The sequence below is a fragment of the Macrobrachium nipponense genome, chromosome 12 (assembly GCF_015104395.2).
Source record: "Macrobrachium nipponense isolate FS-2020 chromosome 12, ASM1510439v2, whole genome shotgun sequence".
NCBI classification, from domain to species: domain Eukaryota; kingdom Metazoa; phylum Arthropoda; class Malacostraca; order Decapoda; family Palaemonidae; genus Macrobrachium; species Macrobrachium nipponense.
In genome coordinates, this window is record NC_087205.1 from 69,474,102 (window position 1) to 69,495,812 (window position 21,711).

At 40.9% G+C, this 21,711-nt stretch overlaps 1 protein-coding gene and 1 long non-coding RNA gene across 2 annotated transcripts in view; one reads left to right on the forward strand and one right to left on the reverse strand.

Moving 5' to 3' along the window:
* Positions 1-14,193, reverse strand: part of LOC135225019 (uncharacterized) — a 110,297-nt gene extending 96,104 nt beyond the window's left edge. The window contains exon 1 of the long non-coding RNA XR_010316875.1: positions 14,026-14,193. This is a non-coding gene — a long non-coding RNA (uncharacterized LOC135225019). The remainder of the gene's footprint in view (positions 1-14,025) is intronic.
* LOC135224587 (iron-sulfur cluster assembly enzyme ISCU-like) overlaps positions 1-21,711 on the forward strand; it is a 244,126-nt gene that overhangs the window by 219,670 nt on the left and 2,745 nt on the right. The gene's annotated exons all lie outside the window — the stretch shown is intronic.

A 21,711-nucleotide genomic window follows, 5' to 3' on the forward strand; every position in this document is an offset into this window, starting at 1 on the left:
ACTAACTTATTATAACAGTAAAATAATAGAATGTTAGTAAACTTAAAGTACTTAAATGGTAAATAAAGAAATTTACAGAGATGCATGTAAAATAAGGCAAATTGGGATTTACTTAACTAGAATACTAAATTTATACAATATATACATACATGTGTCCTACCCTAGCACAAAAATAAGGGTAGGTACACTGAAATCCATCATTAATACAATTATTCCAAAATATATACAAACACATTGAGACTGAAGTTCATCATGAACACAAAATGGTGAATATACAAACATATTGTGTCCTACCCTAGCATAAAAATAATGGTAGGTACACTGAAGTACATATCAGTACAAAAGTGGTGTCCCTAGCAAAAAAATAAGGGACAATCCACTATATGAATACAACGGCTAAGGCTATGATGTTGAGTAGCCTGACGATAGGTTGAGGCATGTTGGTTGGAAGTAGGTAGAAAGGAGACCTGGATCAATACTACAACTACTAAACAGTATCAGGGGAAACTATGTTTCCCGCTGCTACTGCTGAAAACTTTAAAGATTCCAAGGACTTTAAATAATGCCGTTTAAAGACTGTCGGGGATTTCCATCCAGTATACTTTCTAAGATCCTCAAAGTTTCATATGTTGGAAATAATTGATTGAGGTGGCTACTCCCCTGATATCATGTGCTTTTGGTGGAATGACTCAGGGTTGGCTTGTTTAATGAAGTAAAGGATTTGCTGTCTAATGCCTTAACTGATAAAGTACCACCTTTTTCTCTCATAAAGAGAGCACCTGAGGATCTAGAAGAAGTACGAGATAGAAAGGCTCTAAGAGTTGATACTGGGCAGAGAGAAGGATCCTGTGGAAGTGGGATAACCTTCCAAGGAGCCCACCTTGCAAGAGGATCTTCATTTTGGCTAAAAAAGCTACGATCCGGAGCAAGTAGAACTTCTCCTGATGGGAGGAATTCCACATGACCCGCATCCCACCCTGGATAGAGCCGACAGTTCTGAAATTCTAGCTCCTGAGGCTAGGCTTAATAAGAATAATGTCTTCCTCAGGAGCATTATGAATGTACAAGATGAGTTGTCAGTATCTGAAGCTAGTTTGAGGACATCATTTAAGACCATGAAACTGTAGTAGGCCTCTGAGAAGGTCTAAGTCTAGCACAGGCTTTAGGGATAGATGTGAAATAAGATTCAGTCAAATCTATCTGAAAACCTACTTGAAAGATTTTCTTCAAAGCCGCATTTGTGAGTGGTAATCGTGCTAGCTGCTAAACCTTTTTTTTTTTCAAACAGGGATCTGAAAAAGGATATAGCCAAATTAACTGTCATGGTTGTAGTGTTCGATTCTCTCAAGAAAGATGCTAATTTTTTAACAGCTGAGTCATATTGTCTAATGGTTGACTCTCTCTTATCCGATTCTAGGAAGAGAATATTCTGTGGATCAATGTCAGCATCTTTATTAGCCGCAAACTTCATGAAGTCCATAAAGTTAGGGTCTGGAGAGTTCTTGAGGAAGCGAACACAGTCCTCATTTGTACTGATTGTGACAGTTTGGGATTGGGGATCCGTTGAGGTCGGAGACCCAATTCCAAAAGAACGAGGATACCAGTTGCTCTTGGGCCAGTTCGGTGCAATCAGAGCTACTATCCCTTTGAAAGACCTTAGTTTGTCTAGGACTTTCAAGAGAAGATTCACTGGAGGAAAAACATAAATCCTCCTCCACTGATTCCAATCTAACGACAGGGCGTCCGTGGCATAAGCCAGAGGGTCCAGGTTGGGGGCCACATAGCAAGGGAGCTTGTGGTTCGCTTGTGAGGCGAAGAGATCCACTTGGAGACCTGGGACTCTCCGGCTTACCCACTGGAATGACCCCGACGTCCAGAGACCACTCTGATTCCAGAGGACTGACCGGGACAGGGCGTCTGCTATCACATTTCTTACTCCTGCCAGGTGAGTGGCAGACAGATGCCATTTGTGTTTGTTTGCTAATGCAAAGATGGCTATCATGACATGGTTCACATGCTTGGATTTGGACCCTCCTCTGTTGATGCAATGAACTACCACTGCACGTCCAAAACTAGCCTTAGATGAGACTTCTTCGGGGGAAGCAGTCTCTTCAGAGTAAGAAATACTGCCATTGCTTCCAACAGTTTATGTGGAGTTGGCGAAATTGAACTGACCAAGTCCCCTGAACCTGTTTGTTTAACTGAGAGTATCCCCCCACCCGGACAGGGATGCATCCGTGTGAAGGTTAACACTGGGAGGGGATAGAAGGGGTACCTTCTTGGCTAAGTTCTTTACTTTTGACCAAGGCCGTAGTTGGTTGCGGAGGATCTGTGGAATTACTGACAACTTGTCTCGATATTTGGAGTTTGCTCTTGACCGCCAAATTCGATTTATATCTTTCAGCCTTGCTTTCAGAAGGATATCTGTTACCGAAGCAAACTGAAGAGACCCTAGGATTCTCTCCTGTTTCTTCTTGACGTCTGTTTTGCATTTGAGGAATTGCCTGACAGATTTTGCTATTTCCTTCCGTTTGGCCACTGGAATTGATAGATTGTGGGAAGACAAATCCCATGGATTCCTAGCCACTGAAAAACGAGATTCCGGAGTAAGTCTGGATTTCGTTTTGTTTATCTGGAACCCCAGATGTTCCAGAAAAGTGAACTACCTTTTTGGTAGCTTCGAGACATTCCTCGACTGTGGTGCCCAGATCAACCAATCGTCGAGGTATGCCGCTACCATGATTCCCTGAGCTCTCAATTGTTGTACAACCACTTCTGCTATCTTTGTGAATACCCTGGGGGCTACATTCAGACCGAAGGGCATCACTTTGAATGAGAATGTCTGATTTCCCTAGCCTGAATCCTAGGAATGGGCGGAAGTGCCTGGCTATAGGGATATGATAGTATGCGTCTGTAAGATCGATGGAGCATGTGACGGCTCCACGCGGAAGTAAGGTCCTTACTTGCGAGAGGGTAAGCATCTTGAACTTGTCGCAGCGAATGAAAGAGTTTAGCTTTGACAAGTCTAAGATTACCCTTCTTTTTGTTGAGCCTTTCTTTGGCACGCTGAATAAGCGCCCTTGAAATTTAGATGTTTGACTCTCGCAATAGCTCCTTTCTGAAGGAGTTCTTCCGCGTAATCTATCAATTCCTTTGACGGTACCTGATGAAATGATTTGATTGGAGGGGGATCTTTGATCCAACTCCAGCCTAATCCCTTGGACACTATGCTCTGTGCCCAATTGCTGAAACCCCACCTGTGGCGGAAGAGGAACAGCCTCCCTCCTACCTGGGGAGGCCTCATTGCTGATGGGCGGGTTGGCCACCACGCCCTCCTCTGAACTGTCTACTCCTCGTGCCCTTCCTGCGCCACGCTGACGAAAGTAACCTCTCGCCCTACCTCTCGGTTGAGAGTAGCCTTGAGCCTCATAAGCAGGGTTAAAGGCCGGCGAGATAGCGTAGGAAGTGGATGGTTGAGATTGCTGGGGCACCAGGAGGAAAGGTTGGTTCTGTTTAGAGGTGGAAGGTTGTCCCTGTTGGGTAACTGGGACTGCCTGCACAAATTGCTGCTGATGTTGGAGTTTTTTATAAGGCTGGAACCTCTTACCAGCCTTCTTTGGTTTCTTGCCAGCAGTGGGAACGGATTCCTGTTTCCTCTTAGAGGAAATACCCCACCTAGCTCTAAGGCTCTGGTTGAGTCTAGCAGCTTCGTGGTGGACCTCGTTCACTGCGGACTCTGGGAAGAGATCCGCTCCCCACATGCTTGCAGCCAAGAGTCTATTAGGCTCATGCCTGATTGTGCACTCTTGTAGGACATGCTTCTTCGGCAGTTCCTCCTCGCCTGGAAGAAGTCAAAAGCGTCCGACAGAACCGTCTGAAACTGAGATTTGCCAGAATCTTGAACAGCGGTTCCGTAGCGTAGGAAAGAGCAGCCATTTTCTGTAATGATGAGAGAATTGAGGGACTGCCAAACCTAGTTCGCGCATCGAACTCTGTCTGGATTAGGAATCCGGCAGCCTAGGTAATTTCTCACCGAACTGGTCCATGGCGCAGTCCGGCTTGAGTTTACCCAGCGTGAATGTAGCTGGCAGGTTTTCCCACAACTCTCCGAAGGCGGGGAAGAGTGGAGAAGTAGACTCCGCCTCCCTCAACTGTGGAATGGGCTCATCCTTGAGGACTGCCTGAAGAGACTTCTCCACCAATTTCGTGGCGAACGGAAGAGAGACCTCCTCTTCCGTCGCGAAAAATAGTGAAGGGACTCTTGTAGGCCTGGAGTTTAGTGTTAGTACACTCCCAGTCCTCAAGGCAGTGAACCCATTTCCCGCTGGGCGTGATCTCTACTGTAAAGAACTGACTCCTTCGAGATTTTATCTTCTCTCGTGAGAGCCGTTGGCGTCAGCCTAGCATACCCGATGAAAGGCTGCGTCAGACCCGGAGGGTAGAACTCGAAGTCCTCAATCCTTCGAGTACCACACTCCGGGATAGAAATCATTCCGTCCTTGAATGGAGCGTAAGCAGCTACTCTCCATGGGTTCTCCATAGAGAAAGCTGGCAAGGAGTCATAAGGTGGAAGTTGAAGAATCCCCGTGCTAGATGCAGGGGAGGACTGGGGAGGAGCCTGAGCTAGCCCAGCCACTCGGTCCTCATTCTCTCTCATTCTATTAGAGAGGTCCTGGTGATTGACTGTCCAGTTTGAGACAGACTGTTCGATAATTGCGCGAACATCTGCTCGAAACGCGTTCCCAATGCGGAGATTTGGGAACCTACTAGCACCCCCACCTGTTCCATCACCCCTGGTGAGACAGTAGAGGGAACGCAGGTGCTGGTGCTTGCCACCCCTGCCGGCATAGCCGGAGAGGAGGCAGCGGAGGCGGGAGAAGGCAGTGACTCGGTGGTAGCGCGAGCCTTCTCCTTCGAAGCCTTGCTTCTGGAGCTCTTCGACTGGGAAGAGCCCGGCTTTGCCTTCACCGCATCGGCATAGGAAGTCGACGACTTCCTAGCCGAAGAAGACGAAGACGACTTCCTAGAAGTCGACTTAGATAAGGTCTTCGGTTCTCTCTTTCCCTTCTCCTTAGGAGGTACAGAGAGAGCGGGAGGGCGAAATAGGGATCTCGGATCCCGCAAAAGCCTTGGAAAGAAGCGGAAGAAGAGGGGAGGACAGGAGAAGATCCAGGAGCGCCCAAGGAAAGACCTTGGGCGCCCGACAAACCTACCTCAACCAACAAATCCTCGCTAACTACCGCCATTGGCTCAAGGTTAAGGTCCAGAGCAGCGACGTCCGGAACCGACTCCTGGGAGGCTACGACCCCAAACGATTGCTGGAGGTCTTGCTGGATGGAGGCTATCAGTGGGGCAGCGGACAAGGGGTCGACGTAACCCGTTGACTTTGCCCGCGGGGTGAATCTGGATGGCCAGCTTCCTATCCAAAATGTAGGGCTGGCCCTTGGCGGCGTTTTTCCCAAAGCCGCCCACCCACGCTTTCAGGGTGGCGAGGGCGACTTCCCTCACACCGCTAGCCTGAAAGAAAGGTGAGATTAGCTGCCAATTGTGGAACGGGGTTAACAAACTTACGACTAGAAGTTGTTAGTAAAATCATAAGTAAGCCTATAATGGACTTACCCCATCTCCCAGCTGACCGACCAGGTCGTAGCATATGGCGCAGGCTTCGGGGTGCCAGACAATCGTCTCGTTGAAGGACGTGGCACACGGGGCGTGAGACCTGCACTCGTCATGTCCACAGGGGTCGTAGAGCGTCGCATTACAGGCTGGGACTTGGCAGTTGGTAGCCTGTAAGTGAAAAGTACATGAGTACCAAGTAAACACTTACAGCCTAACATATGCTCCGCTGGTGCCGGAGCGATAAGTTAGATAAAACCAGAGCCCCGCCAAAATACGTGTGGTAACCAGGTTGTTGGAAGATAGGCTATGGCTCCGCCAGTGGCGGGAAGCACAAGAATCAACCAACTAGGTGTGGTGGTAATGGAAACCACGACGGAAAATGGCGGGGAATGGTTGATAAATAATATAATAACACACAATTCATTGTAAAATATCTTATAATTAGGGTATATATCCTTAAAATAACAAAAATAAAACAACTTCTCTCCGCCCGTCTACTAGAAGAGTGCGTAGGTAAGGGTAAGCTCCCTTCCGATAGCGGGGGAGAGATATAAGGATATAGTAGGCAAGCAACCGACCACTCTAGTGCCCATCATGCCCGCTAGCGGAGCCAGTAACCTATAACCAAAGGTGCCCTGGCTGCGACGGAAGGCTCCTTACGTATCGTGAGGGAGGTGGCTGAGCAACTGGGGAGGGGGGGAGGAAGGTCCCGGCGAAACACGGCGGAGCGAGGAAAAGGGGGGAGGGATGGCCTACTCCTCCCCGCCTCACCAACTACCCGCATGGAGACCCGGTACCTCATGAGTGGTCGCCCTATACCCCCCGCTGGGGGGACCCCCCGGTCACCTCCGATAGTGTGAGAGAAGGTGATGAGGTTGTCATAACAACCAAGGGGTCCCCCAGCTCCTCCCTATATCAGAGAGGGAGGGACGGGGCAGGGTAAGGTGCTATGGAACACGTGACCGCAAGTGGCCTAGGCCGCGGAGCAACACAACCGTGGTAGGGCCACGTGAACCAAGCTGTACCAATACATGAACAAGCACCTAGGCTAGCCTAACACCCTAAATAATAATAAAAATACATCGAAAGGTGGAAGAGACACTGTTAGTAAAAGAGAAAGAAGCCCAGGAGGAGGCAGACTGTTCCAAGAAACAGGAGCCTACTCGGAGCCAGCGATAGCCGATGTAGAGCAAGAGCCGGGATGCTGGGCCGGAAATAAAAATAGCCCTAAATACCAAGCTAAGAGAATGGTAGGAGGCTGAACTAGCTAAAACTCGATGTAAAACAATGAATGTGATAAAGTAAGCCCATAAGTAATAAGAATCCCAGTATGGAGGACCGGGAATCTTACGAGGCGGCATGGCCGCCACGAGACAACCGGGGAACCGTATATGACCTATTAAGAGGAAAAATACTGGTACCCGGAAGGTAAAAATACGGTAAAATGTTACTTATGAGTTACTTACTTAGCCACGTGGCATTTGCAGAGCGTTCCATCGTAGATTAGTACGAATAAAATCCAAGAAAGCACGAGCACACGGAAAAATGGCGACTTGTCGCTGGCGCTAAAAATTAAGGATGTACGCTGGAGGGGGGGGGCGCTGCTGTCCGTGGCGTCCTCTAGTAGTAGTGTAGAGGCTGCATCGCCCGTTGGTATCAGCTCTCTCTTGGGGGGATTCTGATAGGGAAGTTCTAATTGGTGTTTGTCTCGTGGTGTAGTGTTCCACACTCGCCCCTATATCATACCGACACTTCTTTTTAAGAGTGAGCGAGTCAGTTTTACTGACATTTTCTTAATTTTTGTTTTTCTCTGGTAATTTTAGGCTAATATTACCTAGAAAGAATGATATTAAGGATACTTTCATAGGCCGACACGAGCTGAGCCCAGAAAATAATGTATAAATGATGTATACATGAGCATTCACTCGCAGGAGGCTCAAATCACTCTTCTGGGAAGATGAATGAGCCTCCTTAAATGTCCCTTAGGAAAAGAGCCAGTGCATTCTTCTAAAAGAGAAAATATGGTCTCTTTACTCTTTCATCCTCTCGTGACGAGAGAGAGGACGTGAAGCGTCCTCTTCTCTAAACTTCTTATTTGGGGGCGTGAGTCCTTCCGAGAACTCCAACCCTGTGTGGGGAGGACGCCTCGGAGGACGAGAAGCAATCCTTCAAGATTCGTGCACGTGCACGATCTTTAGCAGCCTGGGAAGCGTCAACAGGTTCTGCCGAAGGGAGCCAGATCGGTGGGGGGGGGAGCCCCCGTAACCCTCTTGCGGCTTTCGACATGCCCTCTCCCTGAGTCCTGGGAGTCCGACAGAGGTCCAGCCAGGCCTAGAGGCATTATGGGGCCGATCTGACGCCCTCCACAACACAAGGGGTCACTACACTTCACAACATGATTGGAGAGAGAGCACTTTAGTCTAAGATTACTTGATGTAATCCTCTAGCAGACACTTCTACTAGGCCCGTAAGCCATACCACAGGGTTAGGCAAAATAAAATCTACAGGAGGTTAGAAGGTTCATTATTTCTAACTTCTGTTTACTGTGGAGGAAAACTCCTGATTCTAACACGCTCTAAAATGCGTAAATGAATCCTCCTTCTTCCGTAATCAGTCACACATTACACTAATTACATTGAACTTATGCAAAGAAAACATGTAAACGTCATATATACTAAGCGAGTGTCTACCGAAAGTTCCGGTAGCCTCACCTTACCATGCAGACAACAAAGTCTGAAACTAGGCTAACTAGCTTCAGACATCAAATGCAATGAAAAAATTTACGATAGCGTATGCCTAGCCACAAATCCAAGTTAATAATCGAAAGAATAATTAGGATACTTAAGTGGCTAATGAAGTTTTCAAAATCCTAGGCGGAGGCTGTAAACAGTTGTTTACCGACCGGCGACAGAAAAAAACATGAATAGAAAATGGGAATAGTTCCTGATATCCGCCTCCCAGCGGCGGGAATGGGTAACTACCACCTGGCCGCCCACTGCGTGTGCCGCGAATTTTTAAATTCTGTCGGACTTCAGAAAAGCAGCTATATATATATCTGTCAGGTAAATTTCATGAACAAAATACAAATTTATTCAATAGCTAGCTTGTAAAAAATACTTGATTACAAAAAACTGGATTGACAACTAAGCAGCATACTTACTATGGGTTTCATAGACAGTGCAAGCAAGTTTTTTGGCATATTTCTGTAACGAACACTTGTATAGAACGAGATTTTGCTTTTGTGCATTAAACCCAGTGCCTTATAAATTACGGCACTGGGTGTAATGCACAAAAGCAAAATCTCGTTCTGATACAAGTGTTCGTTACAGAAATATTGCCAAAAAAAAACTTGCTTGCACTGTCTCTGAAACCCATAGTAAGTATGCTGCTTAGTTGTCAATCCAGTTTTTTTGTAATCAAGTATTTTTACAAGCTAGCAATTGAATAAATTTGTATTTTTCCTCAATCAAAATATATGCCCCTCAATGCCAACTTTCCTCTTTTAACGTAAAGAATATTGACACTTGTCCTTGTAACCAAGAGACAAAAACTCCATTATGCAGAAATGGATACGAAACACGCATAAAAAGCTCCACCTACCCTCCCCCCCCCCTCCACCGCCACCCCTTTCCTTCTTCGTTCCTTCGCCTTCCTTTCTCTCTCTCTCTCTCTGTTCCCATTCGGTATGTGTTGACCCTCCAAATGGGAATAAAGAACTACACACAACACGTTGAAATTGGTGAAATTAGGCTATGTATTGGAAGTATATATACATAAATATTAAAGCAATTTTATCATTATTGCATTACTATGACAACTAGAATTCATGGAAACAGTTTATAATAATGAATCGCGTATGTGGTGAAGCCGCCACTAAAATAATGTGCAACGATGATTTGCCATTCTTAGCATGCACACATTAAAGGTTACATTTTATTTCTGGCATACGGGTTATTAAAGAAATTCAAAATACTAATATAGACTTAAATCAATGAAAAGTGCTAGCAAAAACAAAAAAGCAAAAAAAAAAATATATATATATATATATATATTCCACTTATCCGTAGTCGTTTCTCTATGGTTTTCGGCAGCCAGATATACGACAAGGTTAGAAACATTGGATTGTATCTACTTTAGAAATATCTGTAATTTTTGGGGGTAATTTGGTTGCAAATAAGGCATAATATACATGAATTAAATTAAAATTATTAAATAACAAAGTAAAGTTGAACTAAATAACGAGTAAAGTAAACAAATTAGGGAATAAAACTTTGCAGTTTCGTCGTCTGCTGTTAGTAACTGTGTTTGTGGCGCGGCGCGCTTAGGAACCAGGAACAGCAACTTGTTTAAAGTGCAATGTGGAGTGAATCGAGACCAAAATGTGTATAATAAGAATCAAATAAGCACTGTGGAGTTTCAGTTGTGATGGCAGTAAGGATAAAAACCACCGATTACAAGGTAAAAATGAATTCAGTTCAAACCATGACCCCGGGAATAAAGTTTCATACTTTCAGTAATATAGGCAACAAAATGTTGTTTTATTGTGCTGATTACAACTGCAATCTTGAGTAAGATCAATAAACGTTACATATACTAAACGCTAACATTGTTCAAATGAGTGCTGGGAAGGCTGGGAAAGATGATTGTTGTCAATGATCAGAACCTGTACATCCCACGGTAGCCGCCATATTGGATTTCAAAACTGCCTTGAAAACATATTTTACGAAGAGTGTCACATGCTTATTTTAGTTCATATGGGGCTTTCATATATCACATTATGTTGACGAAACTTCAATCTTTTGAATGGTATGCTTGGAGTTGTAGGGTATAACACCACGGCAGGCCAACCCTCATCACGGTGGACGGGTCTTATTCACTCGATATTAAATTGGTGAAACAAGAATACAATTGCAACTCTAAGCATACCATTTAAAAGATTGAAGTTTCGTCAACATAATGTGATATATGAAAGCCCCATACGAACTAAAATAAGCATGTGAGCTCTTTGTAAAATATGTTTTCAAGGCAGTTTTGAAATCCAATATGGCTGCTACGTTTTGCATGGAAGGTTCTGATCAGTGACAGCCACCATCTTTCCCCAGCCTTCCCAGCACTCATTTGAACAATGTTAGCGTATATATGTAACGTTTATTGATCTTACTCAAGATTGCAGTTGTAATCAGCACAATAAAACAACATTTTGTTGCCTATATTAGTGAAAGAATGAAACTTGTTATTCCTGGGGTTATGGTTTGAACTGAATTCATTCTTATCTTGTAAACGGTGGTTTTTATCCTTACTGCCATCGCAACTGAAACTCCACAGTGCTTATTTGATTGTTATTGTACACATTTTGGTCTCAGTTCACTCCACATTGCACTTTAAACCCGTTGCTGTTCCTGGTTTCTAAGCGCGCGCGCCACAAACACAGTTATGAACAGCAGACGCGACAGACGACGAAAACTGCAAAGTTTTATTCCCTAAATTGTTTACTTTACTCGTTATTTAGTTTAAATTTACTTTGTTTATTTAAAAAATTTTGATTTAATTCATGTATATTATCCCTTTTTTGCAACCAAATTACCCCCCCCCCCGAAAATTACGAGATATTTCTAAAGTAGATACAATCAAATGTTTCTAATGTTTTCGTACATCTGGCTGCCGAAAACCATAGAGGAACGACAACGGAAAAGTGAATTATATACATTTTTTTTTTTTGCTTTTTTGTTTTTGCTAGCACTTTTCATTGATTTCAGTCTATATTAGTATTTTGAATTTCTTTAATAACCCGTATGCAGGAAATAAATGTAACCTTAATGTTTGCATGCTAAGAATGGCAAAATCATTGTTGCCACATTAGTGGAGGCTTCACACATACGCCGTTCCATTATTATAAACTGTTTCCATGAATTCTAGTTGTCATAGTAATGCAATAATGATAAAATTGCTTTAATATTTATGTATATATACTTCCAATACATAGCCTAATTTCACCAATTTCAACGTTTTGTGTGTAGTCTTATACCCAGTTTGGAGGGTCAACACATACCGAATGGCAACAGAGAGAGAGAGAGAGAGAGAGAGAGAGAGAGAGAGAGAGAGAGAGAGAAAGAAGAAGAAAAGGGTGGCGTGGAGGGGGTGGGGGGGGGGGGGAGAGGGTAGGTGGAGCTTTATACACGTGTTCGTATCCATTTCTGCATAATGGAGTTTTTGTCTCTTGGTACAAGGAGAAGTGTGTTATTCTTTACGATTAGTGATTCACGATACCCTTATAAATTACGGCACTGGGTGTAATGCACTATAGCAAATCTCGTTCTGTTTACGTGTTCGTTACAGAAAATAGGTATTGCCCAAAAACGTGCTTGCACTGTCTCTGAAACCATAGTAGACATGCTGCTTAGTTGTCAATCAAGTCTTTATAACCAAGTATTTTTTTACAAGCTAGCTATTGAATAAATTTGTATTTTTCTCAGTTAAAACATATGCCCCTCAATGCTAACTTTCCTCTTTTAACAACTTTCTGGTCATTGCAAATTCGGCCCCATAATTTCTTATGGTGCGAAAACAGACAGAGGCCCAGGGACCGAAAACGATTGCGTCACACTACGGCGGTAATCCAGCAGTAAAACATCTTCATATATCCAAAGAGTAAATAATAAAGATATATATGCACATTACAATTATAACAATTACATGAATGGCTGATAACAATCTGCATGAATAACTGGTAAACTGTTCTGCAAGACAGTTGAGTATAGCAATTATTTACAATAGGTACCAAAGTCAGAGGTCGTGACGTCATAATACAAACTTAAAAGAACGTTCTAATTCAGAAAAATAATTACTTGAATTTGAGTCAGAGTCGAGTTACTTTTTCAATAACGAATATTTTCAAATTAATCAGCATAAATATGTAAAATATTGATGTTTTACTATTTATTTAAAAATTAGCTAAGAGCGCGCTTCTCGTCATCTTCTACCAAAACAGCTGTTTACTCCTAACTTGTTTGTTGGTGAGAAATCGTGTTTTGATTGTTGTGATGAAAAGTGCCCCAGCGTCTGTGGGTACAAGTGGTGTGTGGATTTATCACAGGAAATGGAAAGTTTGTTGACACAAGCGACTCCGTAAACATCAAGATGGCGTCAATCTTCGAAACATTTTTAGTTGTGAGTAAAAATTCTAAAGCGTTTTGGTGAGATTTCCACTGCTGTGGATGCCATTTTCAGTACCCTCTGTTTAAATCTTAAAATTTGGCCTTAATTTCTAACTTTGGAGAAAATACTTACTTCGAAAGGAGAGTAGAGGTCTTTAGCTCCGTTTCTCACCAACAACAAGTCGTGACTGATGCCCATCTCCGGTGTCAGGATGCGTTATAATGTACTTTTTCGGAGGGTGGCAAACGTTGATTGTAGGTGGCCTGTTTGGCCTGCCGAGGTGTTTTACCCTAATTGTATTCTTGTTTCACCATTTAAATATCGAGTGAATAAGACCTGTTCACCGTGATAAGGGTTGGTAGTCGCTGGTGTTTCCCCCTACTAGGTATAGGTAAGCCTTGGATAGAAGTCAATCAAACCCACCCACTTTAGGTTACTAGGCCTAGCCTATAGGCTTGGAAAATTGTCTAGGCTTAGTTTACTGATTGATTGATTTAGGTAGGTATAGACTTATGGCATAGGCTAGGTACATACTAGGCTACGTGCCAAGCACCGGGGCAACTAAAGCCACTCAGCGTTGAAACAGAAATGAAGGGTGGCAAGGTTTGAAAGGTGTAGCAGGAGGAAAACCTCGCAGGTGCACTACCTAGGTATGAATCGTTACGAGAAGGTGGGCAGCAAGATGGAAGAAAGAGAATACATATGGAGGCCTACCTACTAGCTAGGTACTATGGGCTACTACAATACAAGGAATGACAGGGGGTTAGAAACTGGGGCCGAAGGGACTGCAAACAACCTTACGTAAGCTAGCCTACCTATAGGTAGGCTATTTGGCTACAATAAGCCTATCCTCGTAAAGGAGTCAAGTGCCGTCAGTGCGCCTACTGCGGTGCAATGTAGGCATTAGGTATAAGCCTACACTGCACCGCCATGAAGTGCACTGACGGCACTAGTCTAATAGCCTATAGGTACTAGCCTATAGGTATTACTTAAGTACTACCTAGGTAGCTACTAACTTATGGAGACTCACGCTGGGCATTAAGTTTCTAATTTTAATCTTGTCACATTAAAGAATAGAGGGTTATTCTGAGAAATGCTGGTCTGAATCTAACATACGGCCATAGGCCTATTACCTACTACGTCTTTAGGTACATGGATGACTGGGCCCACCAACATTGCTCTTCGAAGCCTAGACCTAGCTAGTCATTTTCTCGCTACTAAGCGATTAAATGTTTAAAGGCATCATCCTACCTTTTTGTGATATGCAGCTGAAGATCTGGGCTGCACAAAAACTGCAGCGGGTCGTGTACAACACCGCCAAAAGGTTAAAATTGACATGATGAGGGTTACGTAGTTGCAGTGGTTCGTTGTCGTTCCGCAACCAAAGTCGGCTCTTCAATGACAATGATGCAACCAAAACATGTTACCACAAATTCAAGTCCGAACCGATGGCTCCCCTTCTAAATTTTGTCAATTTCTCATGGCTGTTTAGGATTTCCAAGGCAATATTCATAGGATAAGTACTGTATGTTATTTATAATGAATCTATTTTTTCACTTTACAATTTGCAGATAGTTCGCTAAGGCAATGCAAGTGTTTTCACGTTTCTGGTTTTTTCAGTGTCCTACGTCATGTCCCTTAAATTTTCGTCTCATTCTAATTGAAGTATATAGAAAAAAAAGGAAAATGAAACGAAATGTGAATTAGCTAACATCACACCGCAAAAGACTGACAAGTGAGGAAACACAGTAGCAAAGGTAGTTATTTTTCTTACGAGCTGAGAGATGGAAGGCTCATCCCAATTTTGCCCGTACGAGTATATCCCAATAGATATGGGGAGCTGCTGAGCAAAAGGGGACGACTAAACAAGTGACTTCTAAATGCACCGCATAGACATAGTTTCGTACTGGCAAATTTGGACAGACGTGTGGTAAGACTTCCAAGACTTATTACAATTTCATTCTAATTAGCCAAATTGTACCCTTTCAGCCAGACTTTAGCACAAAACTTGCACGCAGCCACGGATAAATTTTGTAAAGAAAAAAAAAGATATATATCTATATATATATATATATATTGTATAGTATAAATATATACATACCATATATATATATATAATATATATATAGATCTATATATATATATATTATGTATATATATATTAATAGATATATATATATATATATATATATATATATATATATATATATATATATAAATCTATATATATAATATATATAAATATTATAATATATAAATTTTAATATATAATATATATGTATATATATATATTATATAATATATATATATTTATATATATTATATATATATATATATATAAATTATAAATATATATATATATATTATATATTTATATATATATAATATATATATATATGTGTGTGTGTGTGTGTGTATGTGTGTGTGTGTGTGTGTGTGTGTTTATCAAAACAAATACAGGAAAAAGCATCGCCATAATTGTTTTTATGTTTCTCCCCATATCAATCTTATCAAAACCGACTCAAGGTCTAATATGTCTTAAAAGTATCAGTTCAGAATAAAACCCATTCCTCGGCCTTCATACTATCTGGTAGTCAGTTTCTTTAATCGCTTGATGTCATTCTTAATTAAAACCATTTACGGGTACACTAACTCATACTTTGAAGTTTATTATATATATATATATATATATATATATATATATATATATACATATATATATATATATATATATATATATATATATATATATCAACAAATGCTTTTATTTAACAAAATTTTGTGGTTATTACAGAATATACATAGCTTTCGATTGTACAATGGAACTGAAGTGTAGCTAGAAAATAATTTCCTATACAAATTATTGAATACAGTAAAAGTACACAACAAAATATGAGCGCATATATTTATACCATTATTACAGAGTTATTACATACGTTTGTTGTAGATTTGGTGGGGTGATCTAATTTTACTTATCTGAATAACTATTCCATTCTCTACAGTAAGCTAATTTCATATCGGCAAGAATATATTTCTACTTCATCTATATAGGCTATCCTTTAAGTTTGTTTTTAATTGTTGTCATTCTGTTTTCCTACTGTATGATTTTCGGTAATTTGTTTCATTGAATTGGGCCTCGAACAGATAAAGCCCTATCAGCAATCTTTGTCCTGGTTCTTGGTACCAGCGTATTTCTTGTGGTTCTTTCACGAGTGCGTCCGACCTGTGGGACGGCCTGCCAGAGCGTGCCTATTTACTATTTTAAACATGAAGACTGACTTATGATACTGCAGCAGTCCGATAACTTTAAGCCATTCTAATCTTTTAATGAAAGGTGTAGCATGGTCACGTTTTCGTCCATAACCTACTGCTATTTTTGCGGCAAAGTTTTGTACTTTTCGAAGTTTATTTCTTATGCTGGCGGTACCCTAGAAAACAATATGAGAAAACACTTACGACCAATGCTTCGACAACAATTTTTCTAGTCTGGTCTTTGAACATATCTTTATTTTTCGTTAAAAAGAAAATTACGCCGTTTGCTTTTGTACAAACGTAGTCCACATGCTTTCCGAAAGAGATAACAATCTAACATGACACCGAGATCCTTAGCCGAGTCTTTTGGGCTTATTTCGGAATTGCCAACTCTAATTTTCATGTCGTGATATGCGGGTTATGAATGCTCTAGATCCAATAAAGATGAATGGAGTTTTGTCTGTGTTTACCTTTAAACCATTTTCAGAAAAGTATTTATTTACACGCTCCATTGTTGCTTCCATTCTTTGCACAAGAGAGTCTAAATCTGAAAGGAGGAGCTGTGGATCATCTGCAAATTGTACTTGTGTATAGTGTCGCCGGACCTATATGTAGGTCGTTTACGAATATGATAAAAAGGAGTGGACCTGAAACAGAACCTTGAGGAACCTCGTATTCAATATTTTGTGTTGATAATATATTTGAATTTATCTTGACTACTTGGGTGCAATTACTGAACCAAAACGTCATCTATCTGAAGGTCGTCCATCTTTTGTATAGTATGGAGTGGGAGACACTGTCAAAATATTTCGAAAGATCATAAAAAGCTAGCAGAGATACTTTTGATAAAAATGTTCTGTTATTTTGATTAGTATAGTTTGCGTTGATAGGCCTTTCCTAGAACCATGCCGAGATTCTGAGAAAAGATTATACGTTGACAAGAATTCATACAGTTGATTTGCCACTGCCTTCTCTTGGTAACTATTGACGTATTATTTACGCGGCGTAAAGAATCTTTCAGAAATCTAATGAATGCCGTCATTCCGCTGGAATGTTTGTTCTTCAAAATCCATAACCGTTTGATGACGGTCTCAACACTTACTGGCTGTGGCCTCAAACGTGATCGTAAACACTTTGTTTCATTGTATCGTTGCTGACTTAGTTGAGTTATACTTTCGCCATCGATCGGTTTCTGCTGAGGCCGCTGAATCGTTAACCCATTATGAGTTATATTTACTTTTGCTTGGAATGACTTTATTTATGATATTCTGCATATTTTTCTTGTTATTTCTTCCATTTATTAAGTTACTTTTATGTAAGTTTGATTTAGCCAACCGAATTGGCGTTATACTCGTTTTTCAGATAGTTTCTAGTACAAAGCACCCGTGATGTCATCATATTCAAAGTGCAAATATTCCTTTAAACTATTCCTTAATCTCATTTCGTATCTAATGTCATCTGTCATCCAAGGCGCCCCCTGGTGGTCGAGTAATTTCTTAAGTTATACAATGGGAGCGCACGAGTCCAAGCTAGACATGAAAGTGGTTGTGAAAATATGTCTGTACATTTACGTCATCAGTTCTTAAAATTTGATCTAATATGTCTATTTTGTCTAATAATGTGTTGCAGAAAGTTTCCTGACTATAATCTTTTAAACTTCTGAAAGTTTTAATTACTTTTTCACGTTTTGGCTTTAACACTTCCCCCAGTTAGAGACGTCCCCGCCCTCTACACCTGCAGATAGAACCTTTTCTTTGAGATTTGTGGTCGCTACATCTATGAGACTTTTGCTTGTATTTGTTATTCGTGTACGTTTAGCTATCAATTGACTAAAATTTAGAATACTTATATTTTTCTGAAGTTTCGATCGACGATCTAAAATACAATTTATATCACCAAGGAGGTATATGCTTTTATCTTTAAGAGCTATTGTTTGAAGAACCTTCCGAATGTGTTCAAAACTTTCGGATCTGGGATGTGGATGACGATACATGGCGCCAACCATTTATTATGGATGGTAATATACTTAACTGTACCCTAATCCACCTGCATTCGAAATATCTTTACATGGGGGACGATCAATTTTAAACGTTTTTTCACCTTTAGACAGTTCTTCACATACATGCAAGAACCAACCGCCTCTACCAACATCATTGCGAAATATATAAAAACCCAATATCAACTACTCGATCTGGAATACTTGGGACCAACCATGTTTCTGAGATACATAATAAATTATGTCAATATTTTGGTCTAAAACCATTAGTTTAACTTAATCTAGACATGATAACATTGATCTACTATTTATAAGAACAATTTTCAATTTGTTTTGTAATTTTACCTTTTTCACCCTTGCCTTCTTTGCCAGTTGTCTAATCACTGTAATATGAACAAAAACAACTCTTATGACCAAATCGATTACAATATCTACACCGTAGTTGGTGATCGAATTTGCACCCTACATGTTGATGATTGAATTCACCACAATTAATGCATCCCATTTTTCTAATTTTGCCAAAGTGGTTAATTTTCGATGCATGGTAGTCGTTCTGATAATTGTGAGTTTTCTTACTGGTTTGTATTACCGCCATCTTGCGGTGTTTGTATCCCTGGCGTTGACCTTTTCAGGGTGCTGGTTGACGATGGCTTCCCTCCCACATCAATGCCCCGACGGGGCTGTTGTTGTAGTCCTGGTTTTGTTTGATCCCATTGCGTTGAGCCGAGCACCCGTGGTTGTGGTTTATATCCTTGGTGTTGGCCTCCTCTCTGTGCTGGTTGACAATGGTTTCCTTCCCACATCTCTGCCCTGTATAGGGATGTTGTTGTACTCCTGGTTGTTTGTCCGTTCCCATTTCGTTGAGCCGAGGTTGCCGAGGGGAATGTCGACTACTTTTCATCCGATTCCAGTCTTCACACGCAAGATGAGTGCTGTCTCTAGATAATGCCTCTAACAGCCTAATAGCACCAGTGCGGTTTAGGTTTCGGTCTGGTGGTTGACTAAAACAGTTCTACCTCAGTAGAGGAATTCTGAGGAAGTGTGGTCGTATGTGTAAGCACATCAATACTTGAGTAAACATTTGTAGTTTTCTGTAAAAGAAAATGATTGAGATGGCTATTTGTCTGTCTGTCTGTGATCTGCACTTATCCTGTCCGCCTTTAGCTCTTAAAAACCACTGAGGCTAGAGGACTGCAAATTCCATGGTATGTGAGCTATCCTACCTTACAATCATCAAAAATATCAAATTGCAGCTCTATATCCTCCGTAGTTTCTATTTCATTTAAATCTAAAATTAGCCATGGTAGTACATCTGGCTCGACCATATGGGCCAACAACACAGGCCATCACTAGGCCGTGACTGAGAGTTTCATATATTATTATATACTGGATTTGGAACAGGGGCAAAGATATTTAAACACCGCCCATAATAATATAACTTTAAAAATTGAAAACCCTGCTCTCCGGTGGTTGGCAATGTTATGCAGCCTAAGGAAATGTGGTTGTGGGAAGCTAGCAGAAGCTTCCAAGTTGGGGGTTGTCAGATACCTGGGTTTCAGATTGCGGAACTAAAAATTTAATTCCGCAACTCTACCGTTAAAAACGAAACATCGAAAAATGTAACGAGGTCGTCCCTCACCGCCCACAACTTTGAAAACCTTGTCTTCATGAAGGGGAACCTCAATATAATTGAGCCTCAAGAAGCTGCAGGAGGAGTAGGAGTTTCAAGATACAAACTTTCTGTGCATTTTTCGTGCTGATATAGTGATTTTATCATTAATACTGTAAAATTCTTTAAGAGGGTACAATTGTATCCTTGCAAAGTATTTTTACTCTATTATGGGATTACCCTAATGGAGTAAAAAATAGTTTTCCCACTATTTTTGTGTAAATCAATAAACATGTTAGAATTTGTTTAATTAAAAAAAGCTATTACATAATTTTGAGTTGCACTTTAAGTTGCGCTTTGCAGTAAAACCTTGGTGCGGGTAGCGGTTTCAAAAAGTTAAAAAAGTTGCGGAATAGAAGTAGCGGTAGCGGCAACCACCTTTCAAAGTTGCGGAGAGCGGAACCAAAATTTGAGTAGCGATGCCCAGCTCTGAACGAAATACATTAAGTACAAAGCAAAAATAGAGAAGAAGAGATACAGTATGCTACATGCTTTGTGCTTGATGTATTTTGTTACAAGTTAAAGTTCAGTAATACCTCAATCTTTTGCAATGCGAGTTGCGCGAATTCACAATAGCGCAAACTTTTCATTGGGAAGGGAGCTAACTAATTATCATATACGAGTTTTTTCACAGAGATGTGAACATTTGCGAATCCTCGAGAAACCCTGCAAAAGTGTTTGTTCAATTCTTTATGTGATTTATAGGTTTTCCGACTTTTATGTGTAAATTAAATAACATTAGATAATAAGAATAATAATTCTCCTCCGCTCTCTTTTACTGAAATGAAAGAATTTTTATGGTACATACATGTACTATAAGTTTATTAATATTTTCAAATAATAATAATAATAATAATAATAATAATAATAATAATAATAATAATAATAATAATAATAATAAACCACATAGCAAGCGAATGTCCGACACTTGTAAAGAACCAGTACAAAAAGAGGTATGATTCAGTGGCAAAAGTCCTCCACTGGAGCCTGTGCAAGTAACATCCGCGCTACCTTGCAGTAATAAGGGTACGAGCACAACCTGAAGGAGTGATAGAAAAGGATTAGGCAAAGATCCTCTGAGACTAAGGCATCATAACAGATATAACAGATAGGGTGATATGTGCAAATAGACCAGTCAAAACCAAAAAGAAAGTATCACTCATTGATGTCGCAGTACCATGGGACACCAGAGTTGAAGAGAAAGAAAGGGAAAAAATGGATAAGTATCAAGACCTGGAAATAGAAATAAGAAGGATATGGGATATGCCAGTGGAAACAAATTGAACCCATAATCCATAGGAACTTAGGCACGATCCCAAGATCCCTGAAAAGGAATCTGGAAAAACTAGAGGCTGAAGTAGCTCCAGGCCTCATGCAGAAGAGTGAGCTCCTAGAAACAGCACACAGTTAGAAAAGTGATGGACTCCTAAGGAGGCAGGATGCAACCCGGAACCCCACACTATAATACCACCCAGTCGAATTGGAGGACTGTGATAGACCAATAATAATAATAATAATAATAATAATAATAATAATAATAATAATTAATAATAATAATAATAATAATAATATGGATGAGCCAGATACAGAGAGAACAAAGATCCCCTCCATGAAAGCCTACAACACCAAGAAATTAAGGGAGAAAACAAGTGAGGTCAATGAAATAATTGGGCCTAATACACACCACCAGTATCACAGAAACAAATAAAAAACTTGACATATGCAGGAGCAAGATTAGTAGCAGAACTGATAGGGATTCGAACAACAACACCACCGTCACAACCAACCCAACAGAAACCAAAACAGCAACCTCCTTGGAAAAGGCGCCTGGAAAAGCAAATCATGGTGATGAGATCTGACTTGAGTAAACTGAAAGAGATGGCAGAGAAAAAGGCTAAGAAGCAAGAAAACAAGGGAGGAACTCAACGAGAAATACAAAGTACAAGAGAGGGGACTAAACAACACAATAGAAGATGTAAAACAGAGGCTTAAGGCCAAAGCACACAAGATCCAACGGTAC